Source organism: Onychomys torridus, chromosome 4 (genome assembly GCF_903995425.1).
Source record: "Onychomys torridus chromosome 4, mOncTor1.1, whole genome shotgun sequence".
In the NCBI taxonomy this organism is placed as follows: Eukaryota; Metazoa; Chordata; class Mammalia; order Rodentia; family Cricetidae; genus Onychomys; species Onychomys torridus.
Genome location: NC_050446.1, coordinates 72,851,752 through 72,871,440, shown reverse-complemented (window position 1 = coordinate 72,871,440; position 19,689 = coordinate 72,851,752). Strand labels below are relative to the sequence as shown.

The window sequence follows — 19,689 nt, the reverse complement described above, 5'->3', positions numbered from 1 at the left end:
GTGTGAAGGAAATATAAAAATATGAAAGAAGAGAGACTGTATTTATTGCTGAATCAAGTAATGAATGTTCAATTTTCATATTCATTGAAATTCAGTAGCATTTGACATAGTAACTAGCACTCAGTACCTTTTGAAAAACACAACACACTTGACTCCTAGAAACATATTCTTTTCATTTTCTTTCTCACACAGTGGTCTCCCTGCTCTATGCCTCCTACAAATGTCTTCCCTCCTAGACTACTGAACCCTAGAGTGTCTCAGTGCTAGACAGCTGGACTCATTCTTGGTCTATATTCACAAACAAAGGAACCCTACAATGGCTTTACATCCCATCTACAACTACTAGAAAATCTAAGTTACTTTTCTATTTTAATATTTTATTATTTGTTTAGTTTCTTTTTCTTTCTTTTATTTATTAACATAATGAAATTTTATTCATCCAAAAAGGACAATGAAATTATTAAAGTTTGAGGGAAATTAACAGACTAGATATTATTATATTATTGAAGTTTCTCTGACTCAGTAGGACAAACATTGAATTTTCTAAGAAATTTTTTATTCATTTTACATACCAACCATAGATCCCCTCTCATCCCTCCTCCCATTCCCCCCATCATTCTCTTCCCAATTCACCCATGCCCAATTTTTTACAAACTTTCAGATCTGTATAGATAACCATTTTGTAAGCCCATCACTTGAAAGTATCACAATTAATGTTTTCACTGTAAAACTGTGGATTCTTACATAATTTCTCCTCAAAAATATTTAATAGTTGCAATGCAGCCTATTCATTTATATAATATATTATGGGCAAAGCAATATGTTGGGACCATTTATTTTCTTAGTAACTTGGGCCATCATCACACTTATTACTTCTATTCTTTGAGTCATACTTCTTACCTTTAGAACTTGTCACTTTTATATTTAATCTGCTTTATGTTTAACATCTATTGGATGTTAATCTCATACATAAAGATTCTAGCCACTTCTAGATAGCTCCACAACTAACTGCAGATCCCTTTCTTTTTTCTTTGGATATTTGGGCTGTTCTATAGCCTGGTGCAATATCTGAACTCCTTGTTCCTGTCTTCACCTCTCTTCAGTCTTTTCTCCAAACAGAGACAGAATCCTATCAAAATTAGCATTCTATTATATTTTACTCTGTTCAATGTTCAAAATAAATTCTATGATCTTCTAGCTGTTCAGACATCTACATGTATTCCTGTATTACCTCTACGTCTCTGATTCCAACCTCCTACCTCAACTGCTCTTACTTCCTGGCAACATGTCTTCTTACATCCCCTTCAACATGCCAAGCATAGTCTCTTTACCTGAATTTCCTTCAGAAGACTATGTGACCATGCAAAAACTCCATGGCACTGGTGCCACCACTCGAGCTCATGGTTTGTTTAAATTTGAGAATCTGCTAATTTTCAAATATTTAGAGTACTCTTCCCTGCCCATGCTAATTTACACCTAGCCATTACTGTGTCCATGTATTCTCTGCCCCTTAATCAGCCTTATAAGACATTTCAACCTGAACTGTGTTAAAGAGGAAAAGAGGCATTGTTGCCATGAATCATCCCAATTTTCTGTAAAGTTTATGAACATATACATTTGTGTTCCTCTGAAACAAACCACTATTATCTCCAGTGTAGAATAAAAAATAAAAATTATATTTACGGAGCCACTGATCTCCTACTCCTGAATCTCTCTTCCTCATTCAGCTAAATACCCAGTCATGACAGGCAATGCATCTCATCCCATGTGCTGCACAAACCACTGACTTCCAGGTAAGAATGTGTTCAATAAATGTTGCTGAAGCAGAGAATAAACAAAATCACTTATTTAATCATAAAAAAGTCATATGCAGGAAAATAGCTGAAATGCATCCAGATTTTGAACTATAAAAGTTAGTTACAACTAATTTATGACAGAGTACTTTAAAAAAATTACACATTCACAGGTCAAATACTTTTATCATTATTTTTGGAGAATACAATATAATTACATCTTTGATTCTTTTCTCTTTCTTGCTTCCAAACCTTCCCACATACTACCTCCTTACTTTTTTTTTTTTCAAATTTATGGCCTTATTTTTTAATTAATAACTATTCAACCATAAATTCCAATTATCAACCATCATATTAGCAATATTTAGTTCAAATTGGTGAAAAACCTTTTCATACTCTTGCTAATTCTTATGTGCAGCAACCAAGAGAATAAAAAGGCAATGTATTGACGACTGTGGAAAAAACTCCTATTTTCTAGAATCAATCATTTCAGCAACTGAATGGTAAAGGACTCTTGTTGTTTAGTTGCCTTGTAGTTTGGTCCTTAAGTACAAAGCTGAGAAAGAACTAATTTGCCTTACAGTAGCATTACAACCCACTGGTGACACACCTCTCTGTTTCATAAAGACAAGGCATCCATATTGTTTCTCAAATATAATGTCTCACTTTTATTTTGACTCCATCCTTTCACATGTGACTTGTTCAGACAAAGACTTTTTCATTTTGTCCTTGATCACTTTGATAAGGAAGACTATCTCCCATTAATAAGCACATTCATTGACACTGCATAGCTCTGTTCTTTGCATTTACTCGAAAATGGTATTTTTCAGTTGGAGTTAAGACGTATGTACAGATGGGCCAATGAACAGATACTATACATTCATTTCTATACCAGATAATGATTAGCCAGACCAAGGACTATGAGCATAGAAGATGGTACACACATAGTGTTCTTGATTTTTAAATAATAGCATCAGGCCAACCTATGTGCTAACTAATCTTAATCGTTACTCTGAAAGGATACATGATATCTGTGGCATTTATCTTCATGAGTGTAGTGATGAAGGATGGATGGGGACTAGCAGAGTCATGAGTGACTTATCTGACTCCTCACACAAGTGAAGATAAATGACACAAAGTATGCCACTGTGAATTATAAACAGTAATTTCACATTTATATCCACTGGCACAAACACTCTGTGGGCCTTTTTCCTGACCCTACAGTGTTTCCTATTCAAAACACCAAACAATAACAACAGAGAACCTAGGGGAAAGTCAGAGGAATGAAAAATGCTAAAACCTCTTCTATGACACAGGTTACCCTGTGAGAAAAGGCCTCATACAGCTATCTCTCAGTGAACTCTGAACTAGTTGGGAGACTCTGATCAGATTTCCATGTGTATCTGGCTGTTACCATTAAGCTAATGTCATAAAAGAATCACAAAGACTTCCCAAGGGTGTTTCACTGGAATCCTTTCTAACCTGTGGGAAATTCAAGAGATTTTCAGTCCTAACAAATTCAGAAGGCTTCCAGTTAGAGTTCTAATTAATGTTATTTTGTGATGATACTTATTCACCTCAGATGATACAAAATCCTTAATTTCTGAGTCAAACCAGGACAATGTCATAATGTTTCTTAAGCTTCTGATAAGATGAATAGAATACAGAAAGTTGCATATTACCATCATGAAGGAAAGTAAGCTGTATATCCCTTATAGCGATATGAGGTAGTTGTTACATGCCAGAGTAGCACTACATAGAGACAATGTTACTGAGAACACAAAGGATTGAATGAAAGGACCACATTCAAACTTAAACCTACTCCAATTTGACCCTGTTAGAAATAATTACATCCTCTTGGTGGAACAGACTAGAATAAGGCTATGTCTACATGATCAGAAAGCTAAGTATTCTCTTTCCAAATCAAGTGAGAGCTGCATACACTCAGATTTCCCCCCATGTCATTAGTCCTTCTTCCCTGGTAGACTCTGACTGCTACCTCCTTAGCCAAAGCAAATGCTGGCTCTTTGGTCCAAACTCACTCTTGTACTCAGTCCCACGTCATCATTGCTTCAGATTCAACTCCAATCTTTTCTTCTAAAAGTTTGTATTCTATACACCAAGCTACTTTGATAAAAATATCCAGTTTAATTTCAAGACAACATCTCCATAAGTATGTCAAATATGTTAAACGGTTTTTCTTCCTTCTCCACCAGTCAAGTTGTCCTATAGAATTATTATTATGTTTGTTAAACTTACTATTCTGAAGATTATGTAGCTGAGTACCTGATCTGCTTCTTAAATTTCTAGCTCTAGAACATTACTACACTAATGCCAAGTATTGATTTCTTTCCTAATTTGCATGTTCAACATAAGTGAATGGTTGTTAAACTCCAGAGATCACTTGAGGCACTGGGAATTTTAGAGGGAGTTTTATAGATGTGCCATCTCACATCATGAAACTTAAGTTTTAAGGAGGTTATATAGATAATAAATGAAAGTATTCAATAATACATCACTCAGAAACAAGTACTGAGATGGAGACAAAAGATTGATGAAAGAGTTAATAATGAAAAAGAAACTTTAGTTTGATTTGGATTAGATTTGATTATTTGGAAAGATCCTTCAGAAAAGAGGTCAAACAACCACAAGAATCACAAGAAGAAATTCAGACATCAAATCATCTGGGAGAAAAATATTCCAAGATTACAGAGTAGTTAACTTACAGGCTCATATTTTCTAGAAACATGTTGTCCTTAAACATCATACTTATCATGTGTGTGTGTATATGTGTCTGTATGTGTGTATATATATATATATATATATAATATTATAGATTATTATTTTAAGATGTGTTATACTTGTTTGTGTTCTGAAACATTTGTTTAATTATACAAAATGTGTTGCATTCTTTTTTGTTGCATTTGTTTAACTCTGTGAAGCTGTGCTATTTTTCCTGTCTAAAACACCAGATTGATCTAATAAAGAGCCGAGCAGCCAACAACAGGAAAGGAGAAAGAATAGACTGGACTATCAGGCAGAGAAAATAAATAGGAGGAGAAATCTGGGAAAAGGAGATGAAGGAGCAAGAAGGAGAGGAGGATATAAAGAATTAGCCACCTAGCTACACAACCAGCAATAGAGGAAGAAAGAAAGAAAAGATATACGGAAATAGGGAAAGGTAAAACCTAGAGCCAAAACATACACGGATAATTTAAGTTAAGAAAAGCTGGATAGAAATAAGCCAAGCTAAGGCTGAGCTTTCATAAGTAAGAATATCTCCCTGCATGTGATTTAATTTTGGAGCTCTACGGTGGTGGCAGGCCCCCAAAAGAGCCAAGAACAAAGAGGAAGAAAACAAGAACAATAGAGATAGATAGAAAGATAGATATATTTATATATAGATAGATGTTAAATTGAATAAATTTAGTATATATGATAGATATTAAACAAATTCATAAACCTTGATGCTTCTGTTGTTCCTCACCTTATAAATACTAGGCTACAAGATGTCATTTAGATGGTCTTCTTCTCTTCCACTGTATCTCATAACAACATTTGTCATTCTGTTGGGGAACCACCTGCAGCATCCCAAATGACCTTACACCCACAGTTGAGTTGTGTGAAAAAACAGATGATTTTTTTTTTTTTCAAACAAGGTTAAAACTACAAGTTCAACTTTTCAGCCATGGACATTCATGAGGTTAGTATTTGACCCACACTAGACAAATAGGTGTTGTAGGCTACAGAAGAAAATTCCTTTGCATTCTGTATGCAGTGGAAAGCCTTTAGAGCACTTTACACTAGAAAATGATAGTCTTTGGTTCAGACCTTTGAATGCTAATAAGAAACAACTGATTAAAGGACCAATAACCCACATGAAAAACAGTATAATCTATGGTGGCAATGATAAGACTAGAAAGAGGGAGAAACTTGGGACTTTCTTTAGGCAGCAGAGTTGTGAAGATTTGCTTAGGGACCATATTTGGGGGTTGTGATGAGAGAAAAAAAATTGCCATCTGCCACCTAACAATGCAGCTGTTTAAATATCATCTGCTCCCCAACCACCACTGCCTTGTCCCATATGCCTGCCAGAGTATTTGTATCAAGAGATCACCTCTATCTCCCTAGCCATTATTAGACCTTTGAAAACATCCTCCATTTTGGCTTGGCTCCCTTCCTAATCCCTGTAGTGATTCATGCCATCTCTAACTTTTCCCCAAAAGTTTGTCTTACCCAATGACAATTATATATTGTTCGATTTTTACCCATTCCATTGAAGGTCTCAGGGGCATCTCAGTCTTAGCACAAGTGAAGACTTCTGAAATGTCAGGGATTTCTACACTTCTTCCTGCTAAAATGCAACTGAAATCTCTCTGGGAAAAGAGCTAACCAAGTTTAAGAGCCTAATTTTTCAACTATTAGTATCCCAGAGGCATGTGCATGCCCTATTCTAAACCACTAAAGAACTATCTTCTAGACTCTTTTTACTTTAAAGATCTCTTCTGGATAAGTAAAGAGATTCACCTAATCAAAATAACACCATTTCTCATAGCTAGATATTTGAAAAATGATTTCAAGTCAAGTATAATTTTCCCCCATGGTTAGTTTTAAAATATGATAGAAAAAAATGAGTCTTCAAGTGTTCTGAAGTAGCTCACTGAAAGTAAAGATAAGTCGTGATAATGTGGGACGGTTCATGTGGTAAAGTTCTCTTGATGGAAGCCACACTTTCATGTTGAGTCTGCTATTATAACCAATTGCAACTGGAAGCTTATGGTATTTCCTTGGATTCTCGGGGAGAATAAAAGGCAACCAGACACAGCTGCCATGATTGTCTGATTTCAAATACTTCTCCTGTGCATTTTACCCACCGAAACACCAGAGAATCTGCAAAGTTTTTCTCCTGCTAAAAGCATTGTCAAACTCATCTGAAATAAGATCAATATTTCTGGAATAATTTCAACCTCATAAATTATATTTACCAAAAACTATGTGTTTAACTTGTCAATTGATCAGTCATCTGTTCTTTTGTCACATAAGAAGCAAATAAATTTTAATATACCAATAAAATACGATCCCAAGAATGAGAAATTTGACAAAGGGAAGAAAAGGGCTGTGCTTTCTGCCTCAGGATTATAGCTTCTGAATCAGGTGATTTTTAGTTCAATTTGTCACACAGTGACCTTTTATAAATACAAAAAATAATCCTAATATCCATGAGTAAGTCAAAATGATTTGTAATGCTTTCCATATGTGTCTATGCTCACACACACATATAGTTTCTGCATGTATGTACACATGTGTGAGATCAGGACATAGAGTTGGACTAGTTGGCTTGTTTGTGTACTTTTGGAGGCCAGAGGTTGACTTCCAGTATTTTCCTATTTTGTTCTCCAGGGGTGTGTGTATGTGTGTGTATGTGTGTGTGCTGTTATTGTTTCATTTTTGTTTTGTAGTTTTGTTTTATATTTTGGAGATATAACCTTTCAATGAACATTTCCATTTTGGCTAGATTCAATGGCAAGCCAGAACATAGGATCCACCTGTCTCACCTTTTCTCTACCCCTTAACTCTGGACTTAAAGATATGAAATTCCATGCCCCAGTTTTACATGGGTGTTCTAGTCAGAAATCTAGTGGCAATGCTGTTTACCAAGAACTTCATCATAGCCCTGTTTTAAACTGGCATTTAGTTCTAACTTTACATTTATTTAAAGGAGAGCTTTTACAGTCATGATGAGACCCACATTGAGTCAATTTTGAGTAAAAGTAGGAGAAGATCATTTTTAAAGCCTCCAGAGAAGAATATTAATTCCTTAATTTACTCATTGACTATTTTATTCATCGCTGTGTTACTTACATCTTTTTGAAAGCACAATGATTTGATGATACAAAGGAAAAAAGCAGACAGTAGGCTTTGATGGTTCTTTGTTGTGCTACACTGTAAATAACAAGGTCTATATTTCTTCACAAAGGGGAAAAAATCCCTGTGCTGACAGAAATTTGTTTCCTGATTATTATTATTTTTTCTACGCCAGAAAGAGTCTAAGATTCTCTGTCATTAATGTTCAGCTAATACTGGTCAGGACAATAGTATCAGATGTTGAGAGAATTATCAGATTGGAGTTAGAGAAGCCATTCCCAGGTTAATGAGCACAAAATCACAGGCATTTTGAAGAGTTTATTTGGAAAAAGGAAACGTCTGCAGAAATCAAGTGATTAAGATGTGATACTCAAAGCGAACTCTGAGTGATCTCATTAGCAGAAACTAAGAATAGTCTACAAATGCAATAAGAACTCTGATGCAAGGTCACAAATAGCCTGGTGGACTAGCTTTGTGAGACCCAATGAAAATGAAACCTCACTGGAAGAGAACAGGAACCCTTCTCCAGAAGAAATGGTAGTTCCTTTCTGACTCCCAAGGGAGGATGACTCAAATATATAAATATACAAACTTTCATTGCAGAATTTGATAGTTATCCAGATGTTTTTATCTAGAGTAAAATGTGTGTGTTTAATTCAATATTGTAGATTCAAATCATTTTTATTTTCAACTGCTTCCATACAAATGCCTGCTTCTTAGAGAGATTCACACATTTTCCTATCATTCTCCCACACTTACTTGTATACTCTGGCATTTTTTTTTCTGAAATAACATTGCTTATCTTTGTCATCTTTTGAATAGTCTACCTTTCCTTTCAGAGATGGTAAGCTTTGTACATGGAGGCTCATTGTATAACTTCTTTACAGTCTTCTTTCCTGAACTAAGAAAAATGGTTAACATCTGTTAGTCAAACATTTCCTCAATGCAATGATGAAAAATAAGAAATATTTTCTTATGTTCACAAAATTACAACCCAAACTATACACCTGTCATTTATTTATATCAGAATGTTAAAGTAAGTTTCACCCAAGGAAATAAAATCTAGTAAATGATACTTTTCAGAGGGCTTATACATTTATAATGCAGATAATGATAAGTGGTTACTCAAAATATTTTACATGCAACAGAAGCAGAAGTATACCAAGAATGTATTAATAGGATCGTGCACAGTTATATTAGGAGTTCAGCCACAAATGTAGGTGATGGTACATGTGTACTCTCTGCATACTAGGAACGAACTGTCATATTGCTAAATGAAGGACTCTTGTGTGAGTTATGAGTTACTGTACCCATCTCTACCATAAAGAAAATAGTGTCTCTCTTCTCAGGACTAAAAACAAGGTTCAGATGGTAGAGATGAGATAGAAAAGTGTTGTTTAATTCTCCGCTGCTGACAGAGTTCAAGAACAGATATCAAATGCGTATTACACATAGCAGAAAGCCAAGCAAACTGGGAAGATGTTTGGATCTTGTATAGAAAAGTTGACTGCAGAAGGAAACAGCACACCAGAAGGAGTCAGAAAATGGTTTTGGATTCTTGCAAGCTGAGGAAGAGATATGTAATATGATGATGAGGAGACCATTACTATCATTTTGGGATAATTCAGGTGGGAGTCAACGTTCAAGGGTAAGTCACCAATAAATACATAAAAATCACCATAATATTTTCAAGTCACCAAGATCATGACAATGATCTCAACTCCATACAGAAATAGGGAAAAACTATTCTCCGTTCTCACTTATCTCCTTGTAGCATGAGCCATCAAAGGAGAGTCATAACTAGGAGTGGGCAGTGAGAGGAATAGAATAGAAATGTCCAGACCAGCAAAATCCAGCCATATGGTTGGAAGGTTTCCCATCAGCATCTAGGTCTTTACTGAAGAAGACGCTTATTTTGTATTAAGTGAGTTAAAAGTTTTCTATTGCATCTAATCTGAATATTTGAATCAGTATATAGCTTCATATTGGATATTTACAGAAAATTTGCATATAAGGACTGAAGTAAAATTCAGCCTAAGAAATAATTTTTAAGTAGGAGACAAAAGTACAATTTCCTTATAATAATGGCATCAGCAGATTGTATTGCTTCAATACAGTAATGAAAATACAGACAAGAATCCCCTTTTAAATAATTTTATTTTTCTCTCACTATATTCTATATTTCATTAATGATGGCTGATGGGAGCAATGGCAGTTAATTAAAGCACCAACTTGAGAACCGAGCTTTCAAAATGAGGTATATAAGAAATTTTTATAATCAGCAACAAATGATTTCCCAATTTAAAATACTTTAAAGTATCCTGTTTCCTTTTTTCTTAAAGAGCTCATGGTCATGAAAGAGGAAAACATTGGGGAGTTATTTGAAAATTAGAGACAATAAATCCTGTGGTAAATTTTGGGAAAGTATATAATTCTGTGCTGAACGATTGGAAGAACCTAGGACAATAAGATAGGACTGTTAGGTACGTGTGGACGTGAAGTTGAGAGGAGGTAATGACCTAGTCACTTCGTTCTGCTCTAAAAAAATTCCCGAGACTGGGTGAGTTAGAAATCCTTGGCCTTTGTTTCCCATGGCTCTGGAAGCTGGGAAGTCCAAGTTCACGGCGATATATCCAGTCTGGGTAGGGTCTGTTTTTTGTTACAAAGACAGCACCATGTTCTATATCAGCACTGGGCACAAATGAAATGGCAAAATATGACCTAGTCAGCTTTTTCCAGATATCACATGTGCTAATCCTACTCATAGGGCCTCTGTCATTATGTCTTACTTAGTATTATCAGGTCTTGGTTTCCAATCTCTGAATTGGTGGTACTGTCATGATAAAAATGATAACAGATATAACACATGAAAAGTGAGAGACACGTGAGAGAATATTCATCTTATTGGTGGAAAACAAGGCATCTAAAGTGTTTTTCTCATTTTAACTCTTTACTACCACTCAGCAAAGTTTCCATAAAATAGTAAGGCACAAAGGATTGTGGTATGGTTTTATGACGTAGAGTGACCATATAATGTTGTATTTCCTCTGTGCTCCGTGTTTTCCTTTCTTCACTGTTTTTATAGGAGTATTTTAGACTGAAATGTCCTTTCTACATAATAAATCATAGTCAGCTGATCTGACTAGTTAAAAAGCAGCAAAGCAACCAGTTTGTCTGTTTATTCCAACCTAATGTTTTCAACAAAGGCTGTAAGTGACCTGAGAAAACTGGGATCCTAAGAAAAAACAAGTTAGAACCATTGCCAATACAGAGAAGAGCATTCTGGGAACAGGAAGGCTGAGTCAGGGAGATGCTGCCAGCCGCGGCCATGAGTACCAACATGTAAGATACTTGTAAGCCACTGAGCCATGTGGCGAGGTATAGATTTATAGAAATGGGTCAATTTAAGCTAGAAGAACTAGATAACAAGAAGCCTGCCACAGCCATATAATTTGTAAGCAAATAATAATGATAATAATGATAATAATAATAATTCAAGTTATACACAAAAATCTGAACCTGAAAGCAGTTTTCTGTTCTAACTTCTAAATTCCCAATGAAACTGATTAAAAATGATACTTCACATTTTAAATATACATTCTGTCCAGAGCTACAGAAGAAGACAGAGATTAAGATACAGTAGGGTATTCTCCTTTCTTTGTTCATGGTTTCTTAATCCTAAAAACATGAAAAGAACAGGAGTAGACAATATGAGATCTATTTTTTTCCTTTACCATGTTGTCCTTTGAGTCCAAGAATACTCCAGTGTGGCCAAGAGCTCAGTACATTAAATATTCATGAATGAGTGCAAGATGGACAATGAATAGTATTTATCTTCTTGATGAATTAACTTCTTCCTTGTTATGATTATCTTTTCATTGTCTGGAAAACTGATACCAGGAAAAATGCTGAAGACTATCCATTACAATAATGTCAGACACCATTTCTTGTCCCAGTTTTATTATCTCCTCTCCAGGGACTTGGTCAGCTTGACCTTCATTAGCTTGCGAGCATCACAATTGTAAACTCATCACCTTCACTTTGCTTTTGACAGTACTTCCTTTTGGTAGAAAGGTTCAAGCAAATTGTATTCTAATGGTTTGATGCAGAATTACAGCAAGAAATACAGATTGAGTAGATAAAAGAAGTGTCTTTCTCTAGACCATGATGAGTAAGGGAAAGAGCAAGCAAGCATCTAATAGGTTATCTCTGACCTCCCTTGAATTCTGAGTGTTTTTGCAATGGTCCTAGAATTTGACAGACTGTTTTGTCAGTTTGGTTATGTAGCATTTTCCTTGTCCCATTAGGGCAAGAGGAAGCCTCCAAAGAGCCAGTCACATATCTTTTCTTCTAATGGTTTAATATGTAAAAAACCCAAGGTTGGTCTACAATTTTGTTTTGTTTTGTTTTTATTTTAATAGGAACAATTACTATAACAAACTCTTTATCTAAGTATGCTGTGTATTATCTACTTCAGTGCAAAGGAAATGTTGATTTAACAAGGTTAAGTGCCTCCATCAAAGTCAGCATGCTTATTACGTACCAAAGCAAGGTTTATGTTCAAGAAATCCATATTCAAAAATGAGATAATTTACCTTGTGCTTCTAAGTAGCAATTTCAGGAAGAAAGGCTTGAGAAGTGTTTTCACTACGGTCATTTACAAGGCATGGTATTGACTCCTAAGTTCCTCTTAGCCTTTCTAGATGAAATGTTCTCATTTGCAGTCTCACCTCATTTATAAGCTTCATTATCTCTCCAATCACATCCACTGCCTATCCCTTTTGTATTTTGTCTTCTATCATAGTTTTGTTAAAGGATAGTGACCACATTGTACCTCACCTTGATTAGGCAGGAGTATCATTTGCCAAGCAGCCAAGATAATAACAAGTAAATAATTAAAAGAAAGAAAAGAAAAGAAGGCAGGGAAGGCAAGTCCCTACAGTGGCCCCCTTAAGTTACTGCCTGCCCCAGAAAGCAGTGTATCCTCTTCTTCCTCTACCCATCACACCATATCTAAGAACACCTATGCCCATTAAAATTTCAAGTGGGCTTCCAACCAAATTCTATAGTAAAGCCTAGAGAGAATGATCATTTCACACTGTCTTGAGACTTTGAACTTAGTAAGGACTGACTGTCATTCAGACGGCTTAGAACAAAGTGCATCTCATTTCAAAAGAACTGACCACAACTTTTAACCTTTTGAATCTCTTCTCATTCATGTGGGAAATAAGAGTATGATATTAGAGTCTCCATCTTAAGGAATCTCTAGGTGGTAAAATGTCTACATTGTAAAGATATGTTACAGTGACAATGTAGCCAGTTCATAGAGCATACCACAGTTAACCACAGATCTCTGATAAGATATGAAATTAAAAATAATGTGCATATGTCTGAGTACCTATATATTCTGAAATAAAGTGACATATGTTAAGGCTATAAGCTTTTCTTTCATCAATCTTTTCTATGAGCAGAAATTGAACATAATATTCTTCAAGAACTATACTTCTTAGAAATACCATATAAGAGAAATTACATGAAAAATATGGTCAAAGAGATTCTAAGTTGACCCAAGTCACACACTAGTATATTTCCTTCATACTCTGAATATGAATAGAATTTAGGAATTGCTTTTAAACAATGACAAGGGTGTAGATTATTCATTACTTTGACTGGGCTACATCATATAACAAAAATGATGTGTGGTCACTCCTGCAATTACATGACTTTGCACATAATCATAATTTGATTGTAGTTTAATTACAGTTTAATATTTGAGATTGTAGCTTCATTATAGTTTCTTCCTTCCATTTTCCCTCCATACCCTCTGGCATATTCCTTCCCACTCATCTTCAAATTCATGGACTCTTTTATTCTCATTGTTATTGCATGAAATATATATTTATATAAACATATATATTCACAAATATAATTTGTTGAAGCCATATAATGTTACTTGTATGTATGCATCAGGACTGACTATTAAGCACTGGATAATCAATTGGTGTACTCTTCCCTGATTAGGACCATTTCTCTCACTTGCACCATAATTCAGTTGCCTGTAGTTCTTTATGTAGGGTTGTAATGTTGTGAGCTTCTCCCCACCCAGTATGACATGTTTGTTGGTGTCATTCTTGTTCAGTTCATGTTTGGTGGTCATGTTGGGGAGGCTTTACAGGCATAGTTTCTTGTGTTATTAAGATGTACAATCTACACAAGACTTTTTTATATACATCATCCAAATGATTCTCAAACTGGCTTGGATAAAGAAAGATGCTAGGGTTTATGAGACAAGTAGTTTTGAGTGAGCTCTGGCATATGGATTCACAAGTAGCCAATACAAAAGTTAGAACTTTAGCCATTGTCATAGGAACAATTCTGCCCATATCCACTTGACTTAACCAATGACATGACTTCTCAATCAAATTCAGGCTTTTCAAATGTTAAGAGCACCTAGTTAGCTAAGCTATATCTAGCAATTGCATATTGTTTTATAATGCAGAATAGAAAACTAAGAACAACACCAGCAAAACCCTGGTCCTGGTGGCTTGGACATTCAATGCCACTTACTCAGGAGACTGAGTCAAGAAAATCACAATATCAAGTCCTGCTGGCCTTCAAAGTGAAATCAAGGCTGGCTTGGGGAACCTAGTAAGACACTGCCTCAATTATAAAGGGGGAGATGATTTGTCTAATCAAGTGGTAAAGCACTTGTCTAACATACACATCACATTGGGTTGAGTGCTCAAATTTATTTTGCTGAGCTGAGTGTACTTACCATGAGCAATGGATGCTGCATGAAGATCTACACATTGATGTCAGTCTTGTAATTAAATTTAGAACACATTTTCAAATGAAGATAATTACCTTTCAGCAGAAGAATATTTTTACTACTTATTTTATGTATCTATGTGTTTTGTCTGCATGTGTACTTATCTACCATGTGTATGTCTGGTGCAAAGGAGTCCAGAAGAGTTATCTGATCCCTGACACTGGAGTTATGGCAGTTGTGAGCATCATCTGAATGCTGGGACTTAAACCCAATTTCTCTTGAAGAGCAGCAGTGATTTTTACCACTGAGACATCTCTCCTGCCCAGGAGTCTTAAAATATAAAAGTAAAGACACTGTGTGGTGGTATTGTGTTCCCCAAAATATTGTGCACCCTAATAAACTTATCTGGGGACAGAGAACAGACACAATATTATACAGAGGATAGGTAATGGTAGCACACGCCTTTAATCCTAGCATTCCAGAGGCAGAAATCCCTCTGGATTTCTGTGGGTTCAAGGCCACATGAGAAACAACCAGGCATGGTGACACACATCTTTAATCCCAAGAAGTGAGCCTTTAATAACAGGGAGTGATGGCAAAAACAGAAAGATATATAAGGCGTGAAGACCAGAAACTAGAAGCTTTTGGATGGTTAAGCTTTTAAGCTTTTAGCAGCAGTTCAGCTGAGACCCATTCAGATGAGGACACAGAAGCTTCCAGTCTGAGGAAACAGAATCAGCTGAGGAACTGGTGAGGTGAGGTAGTTGTGGCTTATTCTGCTTCTCTGGTCTTCCAGCATTCACCCCAGTACCTGGCTCCAGGTTTGTTTTCATTAATAAGAACTTTTAAGATTCCTGCTATAGCACTGCTATTCAAAAGATACTAGTGAGTGATTATTGAAAAACCATGGTTTACACAAATTATATATATATATATATATATATATATATATATATATGAATTTATTCTTTTGATGAAAGTACAAAAATATGTATGAAATCTATGAAATACACCCAGGCATAAGACTGTACTAGTGTGCTTGTCTTGAGATGTGTCTGTGTATGTAATTTACGTCTTCTTGTGTATCAAGGCCTGCATTGGGTGACTCTGTGTGTGTGTGTGTGTGTGTGTGTGTGTGTGTGTGTGTGTGTAGTGTGTGTATATGTATTTGTTTATATAGCTGTATCTATTTGTCAGTCTATCTATCTATCTATCTATCTATCTATCTATCATCTATCTAGCTATACCTGTGTAAGTGAGTATATGAGTAGTTACCTAGAGTAACACCAAGGGTTTTTTGAAAGTTTAAATGCAGGTCTTTGTCAGTGGCAATATATGCTCTTGAATCTGCGCCTGTATCCTATTTGTATCTATGTGTCTGTATCTATGAAAGATCTGCAGAAGATGAAAAAGAAACTTCTTTAGATACTTTAATAAGTATTAGCAAAGGATAGAAATAAACAAAATAAGTATAATCTTTGAATTTGACTTTTGCTATCTAATTTCAGTTTCAATTCTGTGAATTTGGAAGGCTGAGTCAGTTCTAAGAACTGATTTTCCTGCATAAAATGAAGTATGCTTTAAGAATTAAGACTGTCCCCATGCCAGCGGGATATAAACTAGTAAAAACATTTTAAGAATCTATTCAGATCTCTTTAAAGAATTTGAACCCACTCCTGCTCAGAAATCTTCCAATCCAATTCCTGGTCATCTACAACCTCTAAAAGTGTGCACAGATGCTCATCAAAACAATATATTATATTTGAGCTTGAGACCCTAGGTCACACTTAGAGCTCCTTCAAGGTCACAAGGAACTTCAGGACCTACACTTACTAGAATGATACACAGCAAGGAACATGAGCAAGCTACAGTCTTGTGATAATATGGATGATTTTCACAAATATAATGTGAAAATAAAAAGGCATACATTAAATTTTTCACATGATTTCTATAACACAAACAGGCAACTCTACTCTACATAAGACTTCTATAGGTTTAAAAGCCAAGATATTGTTTATTTTTGTTTGCACTAGTTTGAAAGAGAAACCTTCACCAGAGGCTCATGTATTTGAACACTTGTTCCCCAGTCAGTAGTGCTATTTGAGAAGGTTATGAAAACATTAGGAAGTTGGTCCTTGATAGAGAAGTATACCACTGGAGCAGCCTTTGAGGGTTTAGAGCCTCACCCTGCTTCTTGTTCTGTCTCTCATTGTGCTTTCTGAGTGTGGACATATGTATAATCATACAATTTCATGCTCCTGTCAATTACCATGCATTCTCCACAATTATGGACTTTATTCTATGTAACTGTAAACCAAAATAAACTCTTCTCCTTAAGTTACTTTTGGTCATTATACTTTATCACAGAAATAAAAGCAATTAATAGATTGAAGATGAGCAGAAGAGATTATGAAAAAGGAAGAGAATTATCATAGCTGTGGTATTTGGTGTGAGGTTTTGTTTTACTTTTCTTTTGGCTTTTTTTAATCTTTCTTTTTATGGCCTTTATAAATTAATCAATTAATTTATCTTTAGTTTTAATTTGCAAAAGGGTCTGGGTCTCTTGTCTAGATTGGCCTTTAAATGACTCCTTCTGTGTCAGCTTCCTAAATACTGGGATTACAGGAGTATTCTATAATGCCTCGCAGCCATCAGATTATCATTGTAGGTGGTGGTTAATTGTATGCTCATTTTATGATTTATCAGAGACACACATACCTTGATTTTCCTTTTAGTTTACTATACATCAATGTATTTTTTAAAGCAGAGTGGCAGTCAGCTGTAATTATCATATAGGATAATGCAAATGAGCATGATACAGATAACCTTTAGCACTGTGCTTCTGTGATGAAATTATTTTCAAATTGTAAGTGACAGCCTACAGAATGGGAAAAGATCTTCACCAACCCCATATCTGACAGAAGGCTGGTCTCAAAAATATATAAAGAATTCAAGAAACTAGGCATCAAAATAACAAACAATCCAATTAAAAAATGGGCTACTGAGAATTCTCAACAGAAGAATCTAAAATGGCTAAAAAATAAATGTATGGAATTGCTCAACATCCTTATTTATCAGAAAAATACAAATTAAAATGTCTCTTAGATACCATCTTACACCTGTCAGAATGGCTAAGATCAAAAACAGCTTATGTTGGAGAGGATGTGGAGCAAGGGGAACACTCCTCCACTGTTGATGGGAGTGCAAATTTATATAGCCACTTTGGAAATCAGTATAGGGGGTTCAAAGAAAATTGAGAATCAATCTTCCTTAAGACCAAGCTATACCACTCTTGGGCATATGCCCAAGGAATGCTCAATCATACCGTAAGGGCACATGATGAACTATGTTTTTTTATTCTTAATTTTTTATTTTAAAATTTAATTTTACATATCTGCCACAGATTCCCCTGTCCTCCCTCCTCCTCTCCCCTCTCCCTCCCTCCAGCAGCCTACCCCCCATTCCCATTTCCTCCAGGGCAAGGAACCCCTGGGGATTCAGCTCAACCATGTTTATAGCAGCATTATTCATAACAGCTAGAACACGGAAACAACCTAGATGCCCCTCAACCAAAGAATGGATTAAGAAAATGTGGTACATATACACAATGGAGTACTAGCAGTGAATAACAATGACACCATGAAATTTGCAAGCAAGTGGTTAGAACTAGAAAATATCATACTGAGTGATGTAACCCAGACTCAGAAGGACAAACATGGTATGTACTCCCTTCTAAGTGGATACTAGATGTAAAGCAAATATAACCAGACTACAGCCCACAGCTCCAGAGAAGCTAGTTAACAATGAGGTCCCAAAGAGTGATCCATGGATCATCCTGGGAAGGAGAAATAGATGAGATCTCCACAAGTAAACTGGGAATAGGGGTGGGTAATGGAGGGTAGGACATGGGGAATGAGAACATAAGGGAATGGGATGGTTGCCACTGGAACAGGGACAGAGTGGGAGAGCAATGAAAGAGATACAATGATAGATGGAAATCATGGGGATAAGGAGAAACTGGGTGCTAGGGAAGTTCCTAGAAATCCCCAGGGATGACTCTAACTTAGACTACTAGCTAGTGGAGAGGGTGCCTGAACTGACTCATCCCAGTAATCAGATTAGTGAACACACTAACAGTCATTGTAAAGACTTTCTCCAGTAACAGATGGAAGCAGATGCAGACATCCACAGCCAAACACCAGGCCAAGCTCCAGGAGTCCAGTCAAAGATAGAGAAGAGGTATTCTATGAGCAAGTGCATCAGGATCATGATAAGAAAACCCACAGAGACAACCAAATCGAACTAGTGGGAACTCATGAAAGTTAGATCAACAGTTGTGGAGCCTGCATAAGATTGGACTAGGCCTTCTGCAAAGCAAGACCATTGTGCAGTTTGATCTGTTTAAGGGTCCCCCTGGCAATAGGATCAGAATCCATCCTTGGTGCATGAGCAGGCTTTTTGGAGCCCACTACCTATTATAGGACACATTGCACAACCTTGAGGCAGGGGAAAGAGCTTGGACCTGCCTCTACTAAATGTACCTCCCCATGGGAGGTTTGACCTTCTTGTAGGATGATATGGGGAGTGGACTGGGAGTGGGAGGCTGGAGGAGCCTCTTTGATTCATATGTAAAATGAATGAAAAAATTCTTAATTATAAAAAAGAAAAAAAATTGTAAGTGACAACTATTAGTTAGTTGAAGATCCAACTTACAAATCATCTGCTTCTTTAACTAAAATGAAATGAAGTAATATAGAAAATGTCAAGATGCATTATTTGTTAGATATCATCATGTGATCATGTATGTATATATAATACATTTTAAAAAGGGTGATAATTATAAAGGATAAATATTAGGGGTCTGTGGGTCTCATGATATATTTCACAAGATTGTCCCTACATTACAACTCATCAACAATCAGGCTTGATTCCACTTTTAGCTAAATGAAAAAACAAACAAGCAAACAAACAAATATTTTAACAAAAGAGTTCCAGATCACTATAGAGTATTCCCAGTGTTTATTCATGAGTAATACCAATTGGAGGTCACCCCTGGTCATTTCCCAGAAGGCCTAGGGATCTCCATATATTATATGATCTGGAATTCTTCAAACTGTTTCCAAAATGAAGAAAGCTAGCATCTTCTACATCAGAGATTTTTACAAGTGCAAAGATTCTTTTAAACTGTTTTTCTCAAGAACATCCTAGCAGATGTAGCAAGTGGTAGCACTGTGTACCAGCAAAGACAAGGAATGGAAAATA

At 35.9% G+C, this 19,689-nt stretch overlaps 1 protein-coding gene across 5 annotated transcripts in view; it reads right to left on the bottom strand.

Moving 5' to 3' along the window:
* The window catches only part of Lrrc4c (leucine rich repeat containing 4C), a 1,309,582-nt gene that overhangs the window by 40,237 nt on the left and 1,249,656 nt on the right, over nucleotides 1-19,689 (bottom strand). For 2 of the 5 annotated variants that reach the window (XM_036183236.1, XM_036183239.1), the window contains one exon: nucleotides 11,393-11,540. The exons of the other annotated variants lie outside the window; for them this stretch is intronic. The gene's annotated coding sequence lies outside the window, so the exon portion shown is untranslated. The remainder of the gene's footprint in view (nucleotides 1-11,392; nucleotides 11,541-19,689) is intronic. 5 annotated transcript variants of the gene reach the window in all.